This window comes from Temnothorax longispinosus, chromosome 6 (genome assembly GCF_030848805.1).
Source record: "Temnothorax longispinosus isolate EJ_2023e chromosome 6, Tlon_JGU_v1, whole genome shotgun sequence".
In the NCBI taxonomy this organism is placed as follows: Eukaryota; Metazoa; Arthropoda; class Insecta; order Hymenoptera; family Formicidae; genus Temnothorax; species Temnothorax longispinosus.
Genome location: NC_092363.1, coordinates 11,645,428 through 11,665,210, shown reverse-complemented (window position 1 = coordinate 11,665,210; position 19,783 = coordinate 11,645,428). Strand labels below are relative to the sequence as shown.

Sequence of the window (19,783 nt, the reverse complement as noted above, 5' to 3'; positions counted from 1 at the left end):
GTAACGAACACGCACAGAGCTGAATAGCTATTCGCGTTGTTTTGACAATTTCACATGTCGGAGCCAGTCGCTGCCGGGCTCCAACGAATCGGAGCGCGTGACGCATTTTGTTCGCGCGTGATCGAATATCGATCGACGCCGCCGGAGCGCGGGCGGAGGGGGGGAGTATGCTCGCGTTGACGAAGACACCGAGTTCGACGTTTCTCGAACAGCGAGTTTCGAGAATTTCTGTAAAGACATTAATAGGTTTACCAGCCTGGGGTATGTATGGAACATCATGCGCATCTTAAAGAACTCGGGGAAGAATGTCCAATAGAATACATAGACTACCAAGAGCAGAGAAGACGAAATTAGAAGATCAATTGACAGCCTAGCTCCTCCATTTGTTGGAACTGAACCGATCACGGCTCCCTCCGATGGCAGTGTGGACGACGAATTGGAGGCCCCGTTCCTCCGTTCGGAGTTGGACAGAGCAATTGGAATGATTAGGAGGGATTCGGCCCCGGGACTTGATGGCATGGAGTACAGAATGATCAGGACCCTGTCGGACTTCGGAAGAACGTGTCTCCTCGAGCTCTTCAATATAGTTTGGAAGACGGGTGTTTTGCCGTCTGACTGGCAGGATTACCAAGTTATATTTATAGACAAGGTCGGCAGGGAGAAGGTCCGCCTTATCTCGTTATCGTCATGCATCGGGAAACTCATGAAACGCAAGATCAATGAAAGGTTGATCTGGTGGGCCGAAAAGAAGGACAAATTCAGCCCGTCGCAGAGCGGCTTCAAAAGAGGCAAGTCTTGTGCCGATAACTTGGCTAGAATTGTTGCTGACATCAAATCGTCCCTGTGTGCGGGGGAATATACTTCGGCGGTTTTTTTCGACGTGTCGTCTGCGTACGACTGCGTGGACTACCGCATTATGCTGGAAAGACTTATAGCGCTTGATTTCCCCTCCGGCATAATCAGATTCATTGGTAATTGGTTAGACCGCAGAAAGGCGCGATTCATTATTAATTCCCAGGAATTTGTGGATCGTCTAATCTTCAAGGGGCTCCCGCAGGGCGCTGTTCTTAGCTCGGCATTATATTCTCTCTACACCCGGGGACTGTGTGCCGAACTCCGCGAAGGCGTTGAAGCCGTTGAGTTTGCTGACGACATTGGATTATATGTCTTTGGCCTGAACCGTAGACGAAATAGACGACTCCTCCAGCAAGCGGTAAACATTATAGCCGAAAGACTTAGGCAAATTGGACTCGATCTCGAGCCAAAAAAGACTGTTCTCGTGGAGTTCTCCAGAAGTGGATTTGTGGACAGGGAGCTATCCATCCGGGTTGGTGACTGCGATGTCTACAATAGTGACGGGGCAAAGTTCTTGCGTATTTGGCTCGATAACAAGCTCAAATTTACTTGTCAAGTCCAGGAAGTTAGATCCCGGGTATCCAGGGCAAACTCTGTGATTAGATACTTATGTTGTGTATCCAAGGGCATGGAAGTCAACATGGCTCTTATGTTATACAAGAGTCTCGTCAGATCAATAACTGATTATGGCATTCTTGTATATTTCCCCAGAGATGCTGCAACCCAGTTGAAGTTGGAGAGGGCTCAATACCTCGGTATTCGCACCGCACTCGGCTATAGAAACAGCACTCCAAACAACGTAATAATAGCTAAGGCCAAGGTGAGATTACTCAGAGATCGTGTTTTTATGTTGGGCTGTTATTTCGTCAATAAAATCAGGGCATATAACCACAACGGGTTGTGCAATAAGTTCCAGCGTTTAGCTGACTGTGAAAGCTATGCACGGTTTATTCAGCCTATGTACAAATTCTCTCTTCTCTCTGAAATCTGGAAAAGGACATATGCATTTAAAGCTGGAATCGGAGCCGCAAGAAAGTTTGAAATATTCCACGGATCATTTGGTGCCCAGACTTTTATCCCGACTGTGGACTTTGATATCGGCATAACCAGGAAGCACCGTACATATCCGGATGACCGTCTCATTCAGGATATCGTCGGGTCGCATGATCTGGGACCCACTCCAGAGATTATATATACGGATGGTTCGTATGGCGAGACTAAACGTTCCACGGGCGCCAGTATGGTCAGTTGCGACAAAGATCTTGCCTATAAAATGAGCTTACCATACTTGTGCACGTCATACACTGCGGAGGCGTTCGCTGTGAAATCTGCACTTCAACTAATACTGATACAGAGACACACTAGAGATCGCGACATTATTATTCTGTCGGGCTGTAAGTCGGCCCTGGAGTCTATCCATAACAATCATTTGAACGTACATAAAAATAGGATTAGGGCGAATCATTATAATCTCGGTGTTTCTCTGAGGAGGAAGGGATATACGGGGAGTGCAAAATGTGAGTGTGGCTACAAAAGAGAGGACTTGAGACACGTGTTGCTGCAGTGCCGTAAATATGACAATTTAAAAGTGGCGTTGGACTTGGAACTTAGAGCAGTGGATTTCTACGAGAAAATAGACATTTTTCGATTGATTAGATTAAAGAGACTCAATATACTGTATATAATTTTCAAGACATTTTTCAGGAAGATAGATAAAGTCATCTAGTGTACCGACACATACCAAAGATTAATGATATTGTGCCAATTACCGTAGCGTACAAGGCACCTAACCTCCTCACCCGAGAAACTTGAAAAAACCCCCCTTGCGCTCTTTTACTACGTTTACGCGAGTACTACTTCTGTAGTAACTTACGATAATTTACTCGTTTACGCGGAGTAAATTATCGTAAGTTACTACAAAATCCCGTTTACGCGAAGGAAAATCCCGTTTACGCAAAGGAATTATCGTACATAATCTATTTCTTGTTGCTTTATGTAATTTATTTTATGTTGTAGAACGTTTCCACGTTAGCATATGTAACTGCAAACGTATATTTCTTGTGACGTGCTATACGTTATCAAAGATAAAGCATTAAAAATTGATGACTACGATTGCTTCATGCAACATTTCTTATGGTTTACGGAGAACATCATGTTGTTCTCTATAGTTACAACCATAATCTCTTGTGTGTTTTATCTCTAAATGGCATGCATTCTAATGATTGTCTGAAAATACGGTATGTGGTATCCCAGAATCATTAGATATGTAAAATAATATCTGTCTAAATTTGAATCTTTTTACAGGAAACTTCATGTTTTATCCAGTAGAACATATAGTTTCTTCTTCCGATGCAAATACAGCTTACATAAAAGTAAGAGATCAAATATTTAAATACACAAGAAACGGAAAACTTGAACAGACAAATATAACCTTAAGCGAACAGTGTGAGCAAATAGAAGTTATACGAATTGATTCAAAAGATATTATCCTTACTCTACTGTCTCTGGAAAATAGTTTCTTGGTCGACGAAAAAGAAATTGCTAAGAATATTAAGTTTTTACGTACATTCTGATTTTTTGCTTCTTACGACACTGCTATGTACATTGAATTGTGTCTTGTTGAACGAAGTTAATATAAAGCAGCTAAGTAAACGTGATTTAACTATCCAGCCCTGGGATTTAAATATGAACGAGATTTTATTTGCGGGTAAATACATACTTTTTATAATTTCTTTTATTTTGTATATAGCATATTTTTCTGACTTTAAATATATCGTTACAGGTATCTACATCAGACGACTCGAAAAAGATTCTCGTATAATAACGGCGATACCGTACGACTCAAAAATAATTTTACAGCTGCCTAGAGGAAATTTAGAATGTATACGCAGCCAAGGGCATTATCGGTGCATATACTAAAATGTTACCTGAATAACTGTGATTATTTGATGGCACTTGCCATAATGACTAAACAACGTGTAAATTTGATACGTAATCATAAATTATACCAGGCGGCAATAAAATTGTTTGAGAAGAATACTACAGAGTATAAAAAGGTGACTGATGTTTATGGAGAATTTTTGTCAAGTGAAGGGAAATATGTGGAAGCTGGTATGATGTTTTATAGAAGTGGCGATCTTGACAAAGCTGTAGAAACATTTAGTATGTCAAGTGATAATTGGGAGGATATCAATCGCAATATGAAAAGAGATGAAATTAAGGTAAAGATATACAATTTTTTTTTCGTATATGCATAAATAGTTATTTGTGTAACAAGTGTCGTAAGATGAAAATTCCCGGGTGCGGTTACCGCACTCGCCTTCGGCTCGTGCGTAAACTCCGCACCCGGAAATTTTCATCTTTACACACGGCTTACACTCCCTATTTTATGTTGCAAGTGCCTGGAAAGTGGTCTATCACGCACGCGTAGCGTGCGTAATGGGGCACTTTCGATGCACGTGTTGCATAAAGAATATTATCTTATCATTATTAGAATTAATTACATATGCTGTTCTATACACATAAGAATTCTATTCTTATGCTATTCTATACACATATAAGAAACACGTCAGTATTGGTTGACATTACAGGACATAAAGTCACTGATCATTGATCTATTGACCTGTGGTCGAGAAAAATGTGTCAAAATTTTTTAAGGTTTGATCTATAATAGGTGTAGTAAGCCTTAAGTCGTAAGAAATTGATCAATCACAGTCGAATGTGATGGAAATAATTAACTAGCTATGATTGATTAATTTCTTACGGCTTAAGGCTTACTACACCTATTGTAGATCGAACCTTAAAAAATTTTGACACATTTTTCTCGACCACAGGTTAATAGAATTAAGACGCTTAATGGAGCGCTTTCGGCTCAGTCGGTATAGTATATCGTATTAAATTGTATATACGAGGCACAGGTTTCAGGTATAGGCCGATAAGTGAAAAGAGATAGAGATTAAGAAACATTGAGACAAATGTTTATATGTATTCTATATTTTGTTTTATGAGAGCTGTGTTATTGGATACGAGAAAGCTTTGATAATACATTTTATTTGGGTTGTGTTGATATAGCGCAAGGTACATTCTATTGTTTTTTTACTGTGATGGATCACATTTAAATTTTAGATTCAATGACAATTTGGAGAAAGCTATGAACATTGGATATGCATGTTTTCGTAAAGAGACTTTATATTATATTTGCAAAGATTTGAGAACATTATTATCACTACTTTTTGGGCAGCTTACAAGTTTCATAAATATAGCCTTTCCAATTCTTCGGTAATTTTGCATTAATAAACAGATGAGACTGTTACTTAGAATAAATTGGTTCTCTTAAAGGTACAAACGTTTATATCGAATTTGATCACTCGCACTACACTGAATTAATGTACATTATAAAGACTGTTAAGGCCATTGCACGTAACAAAGTTTTATTCATAATCGTAAGGCCGTAAGAAAATAAACCAATCACACTTGATTATTCTCCTTAAGCTCGAAGAATAATTGAGTGTGATTGGTTTATTTTCTTACAGCCTTACAATTATGACTAAAACTTCGTTACGTGCAATAGCCTTTACACATAAAGATATCTAAATGCAATGATATAATATAATCATTTTAACGATGAACTCATCAATGCGTTCTACTAAAATCATTCTACTAAATAACGTGACAATATTATTATTGACTATTTGTTTAATCGTTTAAAATATTGATATGTATGGCACGCCGTTTTACTTTTTAATGGCATCAATAATATTCTACATAATATAAAAGTTTCCAAAAATAATTGTCTTAAGAAAAATAGCGATTCTTACTAATGATTTTAAATTATGTCGAACATAATAAAAATTGGATGAATTAAAATTATGTCGGGACATAAAAATAATTCCGAATTTTTATTATGTTCCTACATTATTGTAATTCATCCAATTAAAATTATATCGGAACATAATAAAAATTGTACGGCAAGCCGTTTTACTTTTTAATAGCATAATAAATATTCCATTCAATACAAAAGATCAAAAAATAATAGTCCACAATTCTTATTAATGAATTAAAATTATGTCATAACATCATAAAAATTCGGAATTATTTTTATGTGTCGACATAATTTTAATTCATACAATTTTTATGATGTCTCGACATAATTTTAATTCATTCAATTTTTATGATGTCGCGACATAATTTTAATTCCGGAGCTGGTGATTTTCATCCCACAATATTGGCAGCACTGGATAAGTAGCGCCAACAGTTCTTACAGCTTGAATTCGATGTCTACGTGTCCCAGGTCGCCGATGACGAGGTCCAGATAGTGCGCCTCGTAGTTTTCGGTGTCTAGGTGTATTAATACTTTGAATTTGATGTCTACGTGTCCCAGGTTGCCGATGACTAGGTCCGGGTAGTACGCTCCGTAGTTTTCGGTGTCTAGGTGTATTAATAACTTTGATTCCGAATCTAGGACACGTAGATATCGAATTCGAGGAATTGTTCTAACAACTAGACACCGAAAACTACGGAGCGCACTATCTGGATCTCGTCGTCGGCAACCTGGGACACGTAGACATCGAATTCAAAGTATTAATACACCTAGACACCGAAAACTACAGAGCGCATTATCTGAACGTCGTCATCGGCAACCTGGGACACGTAGACATCAAATTCAAAGTATTAATACACCTAGACACCGAAAACTACGAGGCGCACTATCTGGATCTCGTCATCGGCGACCTGGGACACGTAGACGAATTCAAGCTGTAAGAACTGTTGGCGCTACTTATCCAGTGCTGCCAATATTGTGGGATGAAAATCACCAGCTCCGAAATTAAAATTATGTCGCGACATCATAAAAATTGAATGAATTAAAATTATGTCGAGACATCATAAAAATTGTATGAGTTAAAATTATGTCGAGACATCATAAAAATAGAATGAATTAAAATTATGTCGACACATCATAAAAATTGTATGAATTAAAATTATGTCGAGGATATCATAAAAATTGTATGAATTAAAATTATGTCGAGACATCATAAAAATTGGATGAATTAAAATTATGTCGAGACATCATAAAAATTCGGAATTATTTTTACGTATCCACATAATTTTAATTCATTCAATTTTTATGATGTCGACATAATTTTAATTCATACAATTTTTATGATGTCTCGACATAATTTTAATTCATACAATTTTTATGATGTTTCGACATAATTTTAATTCATCAAATTAAAATTATGTCAAACATAATAAAAATTGGATGTATTAAAATTATGTCGGGACATAAAAATAATTTTGAATTTTTATTATGTCCCGACATAATTGTAATTCATCTAATTATTATTATGTTCGACATAATTTAAAATCATTAGTAAGAATCGCTATTTTTCTTAAAACAATTATTTTTGGAAACTTTTATATTATGTAGAATATTATTTATGCTATTAAAAAGTAAAACGGCGTTCCATACATTTCAATGCAACTATATACTCAGCTTTCTCAAGTATTCATCTGTCACAATAGAACCTTAGCATTAAAAGAAAATATAATTTAGTAATGCTGTTGAAAAAATACAAGCCTTGGTGTTACAGGAGTTTTCAACTTTTTAATGGCAATATGCCGCGCAAGCCAGCTGTACCACCCGAGCTGGCCATCCAAACCATCAAGAACTTCATGCAATACTTCAAAAGTAATCCGCTACCCGCCTGGTCACACAAGGCATGGAAGGATATGTCTACTGCATTAGGCAATAAATGGAGTTATCAGACCTGGGTCAATGTGTACTACGATAGAAATTCCATTCTGAGTATTGCCAGAAACAAAATGGGCATAGTTGTTCCACCGAAACTTGATCAAAACAATAATTCTGGTTTGGAAGAATCTATCATTAGCAATAGAAAATCTGATGACGATACATCCTTTGAGTCATCTTTTGAATTGAAAAATAACGAAAAAAAAACTGGATACGTTTGATTTGGTCCTGACCGAGCAACAGTGGAACGAGATGAAGCCCGATATTATCTTGTCAGACATTAAGGCGAGTTCTGGAAGATCGAAACTAAAACTGAAACCAGGGGTATGGACGAACGAGATTTCAATCTCGTTTTGGCAACAATTTCGACTACCTTGCGCGTTTGTTTTTAAGCGAGCCGAAGTATATCTCTCCCCAGACGATACGACATATACGATCAAAATAATTGGATCAAGCAAAAGCAAAGTTTGTGGAAACACTTTTCGAGGTGACGCAGAAAAACAAACCGGTGTTGAGGGTTTAACAATTCAAATTAAAACTCGAGACACTCGGTTTGAAAATCACGAGTTAGTTAAACGCCCCTTGAACGGTCAACGACGAAAACAAGTACAGAAAGAGCTAAAAGCAGAAGGGTGTTCTGTGTGGCGGAAAAAATATGCAAGGGAAAATATGCAATTTGGTGAAACCAAACCTTCATTGTTGCCTAGTGGTAATGTATGCCGACAAGCACGAATAGAAGGAATCAACGCAGAACTAGGAGTAAAAAAAGAAGATCTCATTCGAACGATAGAGGAAATGGCATTGAATCCCGAATATGCTGGTTTCATACACAATGTCGGATCGTTGCCGTTCCATGTTTCGTATAGTACTCCTGCTCAATTATATACATACAAGGAATATTGTCGATTGAACAAAATATCGATTATAAGTCTCGATGCGATGGGAAGTGTCGTAAAAAAAAAATCGATCAAAAAGGTCGTAAAGATCACATTTTCTTATACGCGCTGTTCTCCAAGCAAATTTGCACCAGCGCCGTTTTCCCGCTGCCAGTTTGGAAGTTGTACGGCCACTCCAGATCGAAACCTATCGGTATGATCTTCTTTTCGCTGCGCCTCACTTCTTGTAGGAGATCGTCGCAGATCTAGGCACAGTCGAAGAAGTCATCGGCGAACTGAATGCGTCCCTCGAAGACAATCGGAGGCAAAGTTTTTATGTCGGGCTCTCTTTCAAGTTTTGGTTGCTCCAACTTCTCCTTCAAATGCTGCGGCAAGTTCCGCGGCGAGCGACGCAATCCCACGGGTCCCTCAGGTCCCTCGGGCACCTCCTCTTTGCCGAGGCGGCCGGCACGTGTCGACATCGCGAAGGGGGAGAGAAGGCGGCCGGACTCGTAGACTCCGAACGGATCCGCCATACGGGAAAATCGGCCCCGGTGTCTGGAATCGCTCGTGGACGCGTGCTTCGTTCTGCCGCCGGGACCTCGACGGTGCCATGATGTCGCGTCGCCGGTTTCTCCAGAATCAATCAATTTCGACGGTACTACAATTTCTGTGCATTAGATGCTATCGGAGAGACACACCACTGAGTTCATCGAACTGTGGCTCAAGCAGTGGCTGCGAGAAGGTGCTCCCAAGCCAAGTCAAACTGTGTGCGATTATTCGCGTGCGTTCATGTGTGGCATCAGTCTGGCCTTCAATAACCAGACGATCAAATCGTACATCAATACTATGTTTAGTGCAATATCGAGAGTTGGAGTGACGAAACGACCGGACACATTGATTCGAGTAGATGTAGCTCATCTGATCCATGCCGTGTGCAGTTGGAGTTGCTGGAAGTCGGTGCGTCAAACTTGCATCAAAGACTTCTTTGTTCGCTGCGTTGCTATAATGTTAGAATGCATAAAGTTTTACGATTTCTAAGAAATTTTCTATCTAACCTGTGTCGTAGATTTTCAAACTCATCAAGACGTCGAAATCGTTCATTCGGATTCGGAGGTGCAAACAGCGAAAGAAGCAAGAAAAAAACTTGAAGATTACATAATAGTTTGTGGTATAAATATCGGCACGAATTTAAAGAGCTATTTAGAAGATGAGCCTAAACATCCGGAAGCGGAGCAAGTAGTTAGTATAGGCCGATTCAGACTCGGGAGCTCCGAGGGGGGGTGAGGGAGGGGGGGTATCGGATTTCGCGGAAGGGTGAGGGGAAAGAGCGGGGTATCGGGTTACACAAGGGTATTGGGTTACACAAGGGTATCGGGTTACACAAGGGTATCGGATTTCGCGGGGAAAAGAGGGGGAGGGGGTTGACCTTGACATACCACCGGGATGACTCACCGGGATTACTCACCGGGATGACTCACCCGCGCCGCGGGTCCGCGGGAGGGGAAGTCCGCGTTCGCGTAGGGGTCCGCGGGGGCCGCGGGGTCCGTCGGGCCGCGGGGGCCTCGTTCGCAACGACGCCGCTAGGCGGCGCACAATGGTAAGACTAACTCGATAGCGCACTGCGTAGTAGCGTGTTTTTTTGTCGATGACGCATCGAACCTGTCGGAACATGTTCGTCGTAAACAACATTTTTCTAGGAAAAGGGGGGCGGTTACCGCGTAGACTAAACAATCTATCTACGCAGTACGTGAAAGACAAAGGAAAAAATGACGTCATCGGGACGACGATCGACCCGATAACGCATCGAACCTGTCGGAACATGTTCGTCGTAAACAACATATGATAAAAGTTAGGTATAGGGAAGGACATGCACGCAAAGAAAATACATCGTTCGTTTTAGGGTGTAAAAAAAGCCTGTTTATTTAACTCTTCTTTTACATAATATATCTTACGTGCTAAAAAACTAAAGCTGCGAGCTCACAATCGATGAGCTGATTCGTATTGAACGCATCGCTAGCGTATATTGCATTCGACGCTTCCCTGGGATCCGTCACGGTGGACGCGATATCGGAGAACTGCTCTATCTACGTAGTACGTAAAAAACAAAGGAAGAAATGACGTCATCGGGACGATGATCGACCCGATAACGCATCGGACCTGTCGGGACACGTTCGTCGTAAGCAAATGTTTTCTAGGAAAAGGTGGTGTTATCGCGTAGACTAAACAATTTCGCGCTATTTTTTACAACGCAGTACATAAAACAAAGGAAGAAATGATCTATCAAGATTCAATTGGAGCGAGAGAGAGAGCAAAGGGTATATAATGAGGGATGAAGCGCATCGAGCCGCATTAGTGAGATTTTAGAGCGATACATCGGTCAAAGAGTATCGAGATTTATTGTGTGGTTAAACACGTTATCACGTTAACACGTGCAAGTGCTGTGAAGTGATATAATAAAAGAACTGGTGCGAAAGTGATCAAACATGGATCAATTCGAGCAAACCGAACGCGATCTATTGGAGCGGTCCGACCAAGTAGCTACCGTGGGTGAATTTTTCACATGGGCGCTGCAATGCGCGGAATTCGTCGAGCAGCTCGAGACACGTTGTAGTGCCAAACGTCAGCGGCTCTCCGACAATCCAACGATCGGGCAGAGGCAATCGTTGGTTGCCCGAATCGCGCGACTCGAGGGTGTGAAGTCGCGATTGGAAAGACAATTTATCCATAGCGGTGGTGATTATGCGAACGCCGGTACCAGTGGCGACACGCGCGCGACAGAACTCGTATGGCGAGAGATCGACGCCGGGTTCGAAACGCGAATAATGACGGCCGTACGTTTTCGAATCGAGCAACGCGATTGGTCGAAATCCTACTGTTACTGTTACGAAAAAGTGTGTGTGGCCAGCTTAACCTATCTACTCGAGGACTATCGTGGAAAATCCGTCGCTGGAGCGTTCTACGAGTACGAGTTGCATTGCGCGACTTATCCGGACGTGTATCTCGTGGAGAAAGTACTGCGCGGAAGGGGCGACGAGGTTTACGTGAAATGGCTGGGATTCGATGGATCACACAACTCATGGATACACAAGGACAATGTGATTTAATTCGTGCAAACTGTATTTTATTTTTAATATAAAAATGATACATGTAAAGTGTTTGAAATATGTAATACATATAAAGTATATAATAAAAAATATTAAATACTAAATACATGTGCGATATCTTTATTAATATCCCGTCACAGCACTCTGGGAGGGGGCCTCGGAAAACGCACTGTTCCTTCCGGGACCACGTTATACTACATACATAGATATATATATACATACATACATACATTATATTACATATATATATTGCATACATTATATTACATTATATACATTACGTTATATTCGGTAATGTCCCCACGGCAACGTATCGGTCGAATTCGGCACGATATATCGCTTATCGTCGTACGGACTCAGAGCGATTTTCGTCTCGCTGATAGTGTACACTTCGTGCATTTTCGATCTTATGCACGACTGTGGTCGAGTCATTTCGATCTCATCGTTCAGACACCGCGTGTAGTCGTCGAATGTGATGGTGCGCGCGATAACGTTACTTTTGACACCTTTCGCTTTTTTCGTGTCTTTCTTACCATCGACTCGCAAAGCGTACATTTTCGCCCTAAGTCCAATGAATTCGGTCATAATGGCCCCATTGTTTTCATCCTTCATCAGGCCCGGCACTTTTTTTATTGACGAGAGGCATATCATAAGCGTTATCTACCGCATAGTCACTTGTGTCGAACCTGACTATATCATGTTTCATGTTCTCGTACGCGTCGTCGCACTTGATATGATAAATCAAACTGTCCGTGTCGGTATACATGATTCTACACGAGTCGCGGTACAGGGGAGACATGTATTCGTGGTGAAATTCGTACAGGCACACCTTCGACAAGTCGAGGATGCACATGCCGACGTAGATCGGTTTGTCGATTTTCACCTCGAGTTTGCGCAGTTCGATGGCTACCAGATTTTCTGAAAACACGCTGCTGCTGTGGAAATTCGGTCGCGTGATCATTGCCTCCGCGCCGTATCTACCCTTCTACGTCGTCACTAATTTTACATCGACGTGGTTGCGTACATTTTCCATTGTTTTCCCAAAAACAGCGTTATTCATTAATTTATATAATGTTTTTTTGAACTCATTTTTTGCCTGTGTCCTGAATTTTGTATTGAGTTCGATGTAAGAGCGGAGCCACTCAGATTGAGCGAATTGCATTACGCGATGTATTTTAGTGACGCGTAGACCATGGCACATGCACTGCTGCAGATTGCGATAATGGATGACATAACGCTTCTTATCGTGCAGCGTGGCGAGAAGTTTGTCCTGCCGTTTGCCGGGCGGTTTATCGCGCATCGGACAGAACGGTAGGTCAGCGTGCGCGTCATGTTTATCCTGCGGATACTCGAGATCGACCTCAAGAATATAGCCCGTAGACGAATCCGAAGCGATCGCGTTAACGTCGAAATTTGACGCGTCTTCGACCCATCGAAACTCCGCGTAGGGCAGTGGCTTACACATCGCCCAGCCGTACAAGTTGTTGACATCGAAGTACATTAGGTACAACGACGGTTTCGATAAATCGTACGACTCCATATACTTGTTGTTGGCCTTCGCGTATCTGCCGGAACATTGACTCAGCCCGCCACGAATACCACGTTCGACAAACATGACCATGTCAACGTCGGTCAGCAGTTCAAAATTGATACACGTATGTTTCAACATGGCGTCCTACGTAAAGCTTGGTAAAGTGTAGTAGTACGCGGGATCAAGTCCGTAACTCGCGACGCAGCTGTCGCTGAGATTTTCAAACACATCGGCCAACAGCAAGACATCGGTTTTCAGGTATAGATCGCTGTATTCGCCCAGGGTTCGAACGGAGAATCGCTGCCATACGTTCGTGGCGTGCGCGTAATCGCTCTCGGATACGGTGTCACCGGTCAAGGAACTGTAAAATGAATCGCGCGGCGGTAAACACGTATCCTTCAGCTTTTCGACGCTGTCCACGTATTCGTATGGAAAGACACCTTTTCGCGTCAATAATTCGAAATCGTTGTCGGATAACGTGGAAAATTTTGAACGTATAATTTTTAATTTATTATTATCTAGGAAGGATGCCAATTTTGCGAGACTCGCGCTAAGAAATTTGTACGAGTCGATAAATCTTAACTTTATATCGTTTCGCGAATCAGATTTTTCCGCGGTGTCTTTCACGTGTTTAGTAAATGAGATGTACTTTTCCTTTGTTATAGGCAGTACATCGATCTTGCCTTCGAACGCGGCAGCTATCTCCTTGATAATAAAGTGCGCGTCATAGCCCGACAGATTGTGGAATATTACTGGGATGAAGTGAGAATCCTTATAATTCAGATTGCACGTCGAGTGTGCTGGACCTCTGTACCGCCCGGTCAGGTGGCAATGATCGCGCACTTTATTATCATCAAGCGCGAACTGTTGTTCGCATATATGACATTTCGTCGAGCTGTGAAATGTCTCCCACTCGTCTCGCGTTAGGTCTACCATGCATACAATGTCGGACAAGATGTTCTTTACGCGATGCGCCAATCCGTTAAGTTCCTCGACGAACCACGCGACACAGTCGTTATCGCGACGAAATCGATACGTCGATAACGTTTTGTCGTACGAACACTGTACGTAGTATGCTATACTACATACCCGATGATGTTGATTCGCCTATGACGCGTGTTCCGTATCCGATTGTGTCTTCTGCAGCACGCACTCCAGATCGGCGTACACCACGAAGGGAAGTCGCTCTTTCCTGCTGTGGTTCTTGAAGCTGAGCCACTTGTTGTCCTCGCTCGGTAGTCGGATTGCGCATTTGTTTACCTTTCGACATTCCACGGTGTGGGCTTCCAATTTCATGCTCGAACTAAAGTAGTGAAGACATCTGTAAAAAAGAAACACAAATATTGTAAATTTTTTTCCAAAAAAATATAAAATGATATATATTATTAAAAAAGTATAGGTACTTACCGATCGCAAAAGTACTTTGTATGTCCATGTTTATTAATTTGTGAGCTCACGAGACGGGATAGATGTTTAATCCACGCGAAATGTCCAACATTGTCGTCTCGTGGGTCCTGCATGTACAGTAGATTCACATGTTTTTTATCAATCGTGTGGTCGGTAAGCCGTATCGGGAGAACGTTTGAAGTCTTCTGTCCCTCGATGATATAGACATTGACGGATATATCGTTGAGTCGTTCGAACTGTTTAATTTGACTCAACGTCATTGGAAACTCAATGTTTTGTAAATTCAGTACCGTTGAATAATGCGGGTATGATGATTCCCGTTCTGAATTTTTTTCGGCTGGATTCAAAGCAGCCGTCACGGCCTACGCAAAACACGCATTGTCCATTGATCGCACATTGATCACCGCGTGCTTCACTTTAATGTCTTTAGGCAATTCCAAGCGACACCCCGCGCGCAAAGGATTGTACTTGTTGACGCTCACCGTCAAATTGAGGATTCGAGTCAACGCCCACCCACTGTCGCGTTACTGGAACTCCTCGAGTTTCGCTAATGTGGGCTCGATAACATGTAGCTCGTACCACTCGCGCAAGTGCGATGTATCACAGAGTTCTATGTTATTTGTACATATACTCTTATTGGCACGTTTATCACCCGCCACAAACTCCCCGTTGAACGCGGTGTTCACTTTGACACAGTTATGTGTTTTTATAATGTCTCGCACTCGCTTGCACACGACGCTGCAGGCGTCTTCCAAAAATAGTCGCAGTTCTATATGGTCTGTATTAATTACCGCACCGGTCATTATTCGCGTTTCGAACCCGGCGTTGATCTCTCGCCATACGAGTTCTGTCGCGCGCGTGTCGCCACTGGTACCGGCGTTCGCATAATCACCACCGCTATGGATAAATTGTCTTTCCAATCGCGACTTCACACCCTCGAGTCGCGCGATTCGGGCAACCAACGATTGCCTCTGCCCGATCGTTGGATTGTCGGAGAGCCGCTGACGTTTGGCACTACAACGTGTCTCGAGCTGCTCGACGAATTCCGCGCATTGCAGCGCCCATGTGAAAAATTCACCCACGGTAGCTACTTGGTCGGACCGCTCCAATAGATCGCGTTCGGTTTGCTCGAATTGATCCATGTTTGATCACTTTCGCACCAGTTCTTTTATTATATCACTTCACAGCACTTGCACGTGTTAACGTGATAACGTGTTTAACCACACAATAAATCTCGATACTCTTTGACCGATGTATCGCTCTAAAATCGTATGCTAATGCAGCTCGATGCGCTTCATCCCTCATTATATACCCTTTGCTCTCTCTCTCGCTCCAATTGAATCTTGATAGATCATTTCTTCCTTTGTTTTATGTACTGCGTTGTAAAAAATAGCGCAAAATTGTTTAGTCTACGCGATAACACCCCCTTTTCCTAGAAAACATTTGCTTACGACAAACGTGTCCCGACAGGTTCGATGCGTTATCGGGTCGATCATCGTCCCGATGACGTCATTTCTTTCTTTGTTTTTTACGTACTACGTAGATATAGCAGTTCTCCGATATCGCGTCCACCGTGACGGATCTCAGGGAAGCGTCGAATGCAATATACGCTAGCGATGCGTTCAATACGAATCAGCTCATCGATTGTGAGCTCGCAGCTTTAGTTTTCTAGCACGTAAGATATATTATGTAAAAGAAGAGTTAAATAAACAGGCTTTTTTACACCTAAACGAACGATGTATTTTCTTTGCGTGCATGTCCTTCCCTATACCTAACTTTTATCATATGTTGTTTACGACGAACATGTTCCGACAGGTTTGATGCGTTATCGGGTCGATCGTCGTCCCGATGACGTTATTTTTTCCTTTGTCTTTCACGTACTGCGTAGATAGATTGTTTAGTCTACGCGATAACCGCTCCCCTTTTCCTAGAAAAATGTTGTTTACGACGAACATGTTCCGACAGGTTCGATGCGTCATCGACAAAAAAACACGCTACTACGCAGTGCGCTATCGAGTTAGTCTTACCATTGTGCGCCGCCTAGCGGCGTCGTTGCGAACGAGGCCCCCGCAGCCCGACAGACCCCGCGGCCCCCCGCGGACCCCCACGCGGCCCCCGCGGCCCCCGCGGCGCAACCGCGACCGCGAACGCGGACTTCCCCTCCCGCGGACCCGCAGCGCGGGTGAGTCATCCCGGTGAGTAATCCCGGTGAGTCATCTCGGTGGTATGTCAAGATCAACCCCCTCCCCCCTCTTCCCCGCGAAATCCGATACCCTTGTGTAACCCGATACCCTTGTGTAACCCGATATTCTCGTGTAACCCGATACCCCTGTGTAACCCGATACCCCGCTCCTCCCCCCTCCCCCTCACCCCCCGCGAAATCCGATACCCCCCTCCCTCACCCCCCCTCGGAGCTCCCGAGTCTGAATCGGCCTATACTAACTACTGGAGCATATAAGCGAACCAAACGAATTGGACAAAAATAGCAGTTGCATTGATGACTGGGTCGACGGGCAAGTTGCAAAAACCGGGAAAATACGACGGGACGGTGAAGATCTGAATCCGTTTTATCTGTCGGAGTTTGTCAAGCTTCTTTCGATTCGGGCTAAAGAGTTCCCGCTCTGGACCAGCGTCGGAATGGTTTGTGGTACACCGCACGCAACTTCGAGTTACGTCGAAGGTTATTTCAATGATATTAAGACCAGAGTTTTGAAACACACTAACCGGCCCATGCGCGTCGATAAATTTTTAATAATGCAAGCACGTGACATCGCTGGTGCAACTTCGCTTTTTTCATCAAAGATGATAAATTTCTATGCCAAACGATGTGTACCAAGCATCGAATCAAAGAGGAGCGTAGATATATCGTATTTGAGTAAGTTGCCTTCTGGTAATCGCGGAAAATGCATACACGTCTCATCCAAACGATCCGCTGATGTAAGGATTAAACCGAACATCAACGAAGAGAGAACGCCCTTCCATCAAGTATCATCGAGTAACAAGGAAGATAGAATCAAGAAATCTTCTAAGAAATCTATGCAACTGCGGACGAAATACAACAAGATCGAAGATCTTGCTGAAACGGCATGGAACGATATTGAAGCTTGCTGTAATAATTCAGACTTACTGGCTACGGAAAATTGGCAAGGAAAAGATAAAGCGGACAAGTTCGAGGGTAACGATTTATTCAACCTGAATGACGAAAACATATCGTGTTTTGTTGAATTGTCATCGAACGATATCGAAGCTCTCGTTAATGGTTTAACTTTAACGGTTGTCGAAAATTCGCGAGAAGATTTTGAAACAAATAATCTTAATGGAAAAATTTCGAACCATTGCGATGTTTTCAAAAACTTGCCGGGATTGTCTACAGAACTCAACATTGCAAACGAGATTTTTGAACCAATGAATGCATCTGTGGTAGATCACTCCTATTGCACGACGAAAAAATCGACCGATTTGGCTAGCGATACGTTGAACTTGCAGAGCACTAATTACAGTGAATTTGAATTAAATATGAAAAGGCGACCAAAATCAAACGCTCATACATTGCCTTATTTGGTCATAAATTCCAGCGTGCATTGCGATACAAAATTGGCCGTTTCAGATAGCCCACCGATTAACATGTCCAGCGAAATCGAGTTGCATTTAGATCGGCCAACGTTCAGCGCTAAAGCATCATCACAGCTGGTCACAAAGTTAGACGAACGATCAAAGTTAGACGAACAACTGCGTAATCAGGACCCAAGAAAAATAAATAAATTTTTTAGCGTATCCTGAAGTTTGACACAGAAATGCTCTTGTCGTACAGAAGAAAAAGTCCACACTGCTACCACACGATTCGCGTTGTCTACCTGTCAAAATAAAAAAAAATGGCGAAATAAAGTCATATTACGTAACTAATACGTGCGCCTTCGTCGCACTACTCCACGTGCTCATAACGGCTGCAATTGACGACGTCAATTACTTCAACTTCCTGAAGGGATCCAAAAATTGTACACTCGTGTGCAATTTAATTGAGGCAGGAGCGACGAAAGCCGTGTTCCGCAAGATAGTTCTAATTTTTAAAAACCTATACTCCTGTAAACCGCACATGCAGACAAAAATACGGGTTATATTATACGTTATCGACGCTACTGACAATATTGCGAATATGGTCAACAAAACGCTAGCTTCGGAGCTTAGCGTTGAGAATACGGAGATTTGTTCACACTGCAAAGGTAGTACGTATGGGACAATAGTCCTAGCACCGAACTACAAGAACATTGCAAATAAAGGATTTGGTTATTTTTTTTTTCTCGTGGGAAGAGGGAAAATGCCTCGCGCATTCAACTTTTACGGGGCCGGCCACCCGGGATATGTGGGGCTTGCACCCACTAAAAACCCTTTCCCCTAAACACAGCACTCAGGACCATAGTCACGCCACACGGGAGACACGAGGTATTACTTCATGTGACGAAACGATGCGTGCGCCGAAGCGCCAGGAGACACGTAACCAATTACACAAAGACACACGGTAAGTCAAACATAGGAATGCTTCAATTCCCGAGAGAAGCTATCCCTAGTCAGATGGCGAAACGCGTATGCGCCGCCATACCACCGCCTCGGAGGATCCCTCACGATAGCGGGTGCGACGCCGATCACAGTCGCATCGGAGGGACCACTTCATCGGCTACGAAGATAGTTCATTCGAAGCGCTTCATAGACTACATGTACACGAACTATCACAGAACGTGTATGAACTAAACGAACAGGAAACCCCCTCTATCCGGAGAGGGGTTCCACATGCACAATGCACGAGAACGAATCCACGTGCTCATCTATAAAAAGAGGGATACACATACCCATCACTAAACAAATACGGACTCGAATCCGCAAGTCCGTGAAAGTAGGCCGAGACGCAACTCGGCTGGAAAGAAGAGCCGCGCCCCTCCCCTAGACCCCGCGCGGGGCCCAGAAGAAGGGCACAAAGACATCGAAGAATGGGAATCCCCGCCGCGGGACACGGAAACCCCCCAGGGGACGGCCGACCGCGAACCGCCGCCACAAGAGGCTACCGACACTCATTGCATAGCAATGGAGCCGGAGCCCCAAACAGCAGCGAGCGGCAAGCCACGGCCGGCCACCCCCAGAAGGACCCCGCGACCCAAACAACGGAAACCCCCAAGACAGACAAAAACGGAACGCGGCAGCACCCGATAAGGTCCAAAAGAAGACGACAAACGCCGACCGCTCCCAGGCCACCAGCCCCCCCCCC

General features: G+C 43.0%; 1 protein-coding gene and 1 pseudogene across 3 annotated transcripts in view; one reads left to right on the top strand and one right to left on the bottom strand.

Annotated features, from left to right (window-relative positions):
* LOC139814922 (sodium channel protein Nach) overlaps nt 1–19,783 on the top strand; it is a 364,065-nt gene that overhangs the window by 208,136 nt on the left and 136,146 nt on the right. The gene's annotated exons all lie outside the window — the stretch shown is intronic.
* LOC139814930 (uncharacterized) lies at nt 11,871–12,879 on the bottom strand (annotated as a pseudogene).